Raw genomic sequence first — 3,917 nt, forward strand, 5'->3', positions numbered from 1 at the left:
AACCTTCCTTCCGAGGAGTGGCTAGTGGGTTTGAACCGCCAGCCTTCTGGTTAGCAGTCAAGTGCCTTAGGCACTATGCTACCAGAGCTCCTATTGCTTAATGTAGAACTTCCCAAATGCACTTAGCCACCCAAAACCAAACCGAACCTCCTTCCATTGAGTCAATTCCAATTCATAGCAACCCTATAGGATGAGGCAGAACTGACCCATAGGGTTTCCAAGGCTTTGTGGAAGCAGACTACCTCATCTTTCTCCCACAGAGCAGCTGGTGCGTTTGAACTGCCAACCTTTCAATTAGCAGCTGAGCACTTAACAGCTGCACCACCACGGCTCTTTCACCTAACCAAAGGGCCCCATTTTCTCCTGACAGCTGTCACACACAGCACAGTTACTGCCTTTCCCCAAGCAGGCCTAGAACTTGACTTCTTTCAGGCCCTCCTTCTCTCTCTTCACTTGGCAAAATTCTCCTCATCCTTCAAGGCACTGCTTCAGGCCTCCCTCCAGGAAGCCCTTCTCCATCACCATCCCTCAGGGAACAGGCAGCTTCCTCTGACCTGCCAGGCCCTCTGTGGGCAGTACTTACAGTATATGTCATTCTCCCCCCACCCCATTTCCCCACTAACCCCTGCTGGGAATGAGTATCTGTGAATGAATGAATGAGATCCCAGGCTCCTGTATTTTTCTACCTGTTCAGACCAATGTGGTTTCAAGGTAGCAGAGGTACAGCAGGAGGCAAAGCAGATGGTCTCTGACCTATATCTTAGAGTTACTTCCTGAAAATATCTAGTTTCTCAGATCCCAGGTCAACTCCCATCATCCCTCAATGTCCCCCTTAGGAGTTCATCTCTCACCTCAGAATTAAAATTTTATGTGTCACTCACTCTAGCCCTACCTTCAGCTATTGCAAACCTTCTGGGAAGTTTTTACAAAGGGAAGTGAAGGTGCTGGACAGTGTGTAGGGCTTCATGAACATGGGACTTACCCAATGGGCACACATATACACACACAAAAAAAACCAAACTCACTGCCATCGAGTAGATTCCAACTCACAGCAACTCCTACTGGGTTTCCAAGGCAGTAAATCTTTACAGAAGTAGATTGCCCAGTCTTCCTTCCGGGGAGTGGCTGGTGGGTTTGAACCACCAACCTTCTGGTTAGCAGTCACATGCCTTAGGCACTATGCCACCAGAGTTCCTTTGATGGGAACAAGGCCAGTGCAATAGGAATCAAGCCCACTCTTGACTGGGAAGAGGCAGAAGGGCTAAGCTTGAGAGATTTGAGCTGTTCCTCTCATGGGTGACGGTCTCTGGATGGTGCAAATGGTTAATACACTCTGCTGCTAACCACAAGGTGAGCAATTCGAGTCCACCCAGAGGCACTTCAGAACAAAGTCCTGGTGATCTTCCTCTTGAAAAAATCAGCCATTGGAAACTCTATGGCACACAGGTCTACTCTGACACACATGGATCACCATGAGTCAGAATTTACTCAACAGCAACTGGTTACTCTCACAAGTGAGCTGCAGGACATCAGCAGGTCTTGTGCCCCCTGGCTCCTGGTGGATGAGGCTGGGCTTTGCCCTGTGGCTGATGAGAAGGCTTGGAAAGTCTTAACAGAGAGAGAAGGAAGTCAGACTCAAGCACGTTGGGACAGTTCAGTTCCCTCCATGTAAACTGGTGTCCTTCCACGGTGGGGACTGCTAATGATACCTGGGCCATCGTGCCAGGCATGTTTCCCCAAGTAGGGCCTGCATAATATGAATCGAGGTCTGGCTGGGCCTGCGGTGGTCACAGTATTCCCAGTAATGAAGTGGAGAAGAAGAGATGGAGGAGCTGCCCTGTGAGGGAGGGCGTGCACAGCTCTGCCTAGAGTCTTGATTGCAAGGGGCAGGCTCAACTTCCCTCGCACATTTCAATACAGTTGACCCTTGAACAACACAAGGGTCTGAACTGCACAGGTCCACTTACATGTGTTTTTTTTTCAAGATATGGGTCTTGGAGAAATTCAAGAGCTAGCAGACACCCAGTCACCAAAGGACAAATATTGTATTAGTGCACTGTTGTAAAAAGGAAAGGTTTATACATGGGAGGAAATCTTCCTTGTTGGTTACCAGGGATGCGGGTGGGGTGAGAAATTTCTAGGTAGGTTGGGGGGGAATATATATATATATAACACCAAAGATTGTGTGGGAAATTCCTAGATAGGTTTGGGGGGGGGGGAGATAGATAGATAGATAGATATAGATATACCAAAGATTATTAGTGGTTACCAGAGGTAGGAGGAAGGGGAAAAGGAGAAGCTTTTGTTTGTGGGGCACTGAGTTTATGCTAAATGGTGGTGGAATATTTTGGAAAAGGATAGCAGCAATGATTGGCACAACATGAAAAATGTCATCCCTATCCCTGAGCTGTAAATGCAGAAGTTGTTATGTTGGTGAATGTCTTGTGTATGTTTTCACCACATAAAAGTAAAAAAAAAAAAAAAAAAGAGAGGGAGAGAGAGCTAAAGAGACACCACACCAGAGGTATTAACAGAAGATGATGGAGACAGTGCTTCCAAACCAGTACCAGACGATGAGGAAGAAGACGTAGAAGAAGCAGTGCCAGAAAACAAATTGACATTAGACAATCTGGCAGAAGCACTCTGATTATTCAAGACTGCTTTTGAGTTCTTTTACAACATGGATTCTTCTAAGATACAGGCACTGAAACTAAAGCAAATAGTGGAAGAATGATTGGTACCATATAGAAATATGTTTAGACAAAAGAAAACACAAAAAAAGTCCAACAGAAATTACAGTGTATTTCTGTAAAGTTACATGTAGTGTGCCTGCCTTTCCTGCCTCCCCTTCTACCTCCTTCATCTCTTCCACCTCCGCCACCCAAGGCAGCATAACCAGCTCTCCTCTCCCTCAGCCTACTCAGCTGAAGACAATGAGGATGAAGACCTTTATGATGATCCACTTCCACTTGAAAAAACCCATGCCATTGAGTAGATTCTGACTTGTATTGACCACACAGGGTTTCCAAGGCTATAAATCTTAATGGAAGCAGAATGCCTTGTCTTTCTCCTGTGGAGTGCCTGGTGGGTTTGAGCCACCGACCTTTTGCTTAACAGCCGAATGCCTTAGCCATGACACCACCTAAGCTCCTGTTAGTGAATAATAATCAGTCATCATGCTGCACAGTTAATAACTTATCTGTTGTGTATGTGTGTTCTCTCTGTGTGAAAATCTTTTAACCCTGTTAATCGACTGTTATCGTTAAGGCTTCCAGTCGGTAGTAGGTTATTAGTTAAGTTTTTGCAGAGTCTAGAGCCATATGCAATTTTTAATGGGGTGGGGGATTGGCACCCCTAACCCTTGCATTGTTCAGGGATCAACTATAGTTTTTTTCTCTTCATTCACGTGAGAATTTCTTTGTGTCTTTCTGGAGGGCATCACTAGAACCACAGGTGACAAGGGAGGAATCTCATTCTATATCTTCTCCCTCACCCTACTCTTGGCTCTTGTATCTTTATATTCAGTTGAAACAATTCCTTAAGAACCAGTGATGGTTCCCTTATTTCACAGTGAGCTCAGTGCTCTATCCACATTCTCCTAAATAGCACTCATGATTTTCTCCTTCCGCATTGTGGGCAGCAGCGGCCCAAGCTGCTCAAAATTAAACTGAAGATCTGGCAAGTTGTCACTGTTGAGCCTCCTCGGAGGTTCCCTGGGACAGGTGTGTGGCCAGGTGGAGCTCTGATCTGGGTCCTTCTGCTGGAACCTCTCCTCAGCTCAGCAGCTGCCCTCACTCCTGCTGTGGCTGTGCTGTGGCCGGAAAGCCCCAGAGCGTTAATAGAGCCCCTCTAGGCCAGGGCCTCTTGACTTTTTTGCCATGGGCCCCTTTGTTGTCTGGTGAAGATACAGATCTCTT

The sequence above is a fragment of the Orycteropus afer genome, unplaced genomic scaffold (genome assembly GCF_000298275.1).
Source record: "Orycteropus afer afer isolate SDZICR_OR568_19922 unplaced genomic scaffold, OryAfe1.0 scaffold00059, whole genome shotgun sequence".
NCBI lineage: Eukaryota > Metazoa > Chordata > Mammalia > Tubulidentata > Orycteropodidae > Orycteropus > Orycteropus afer.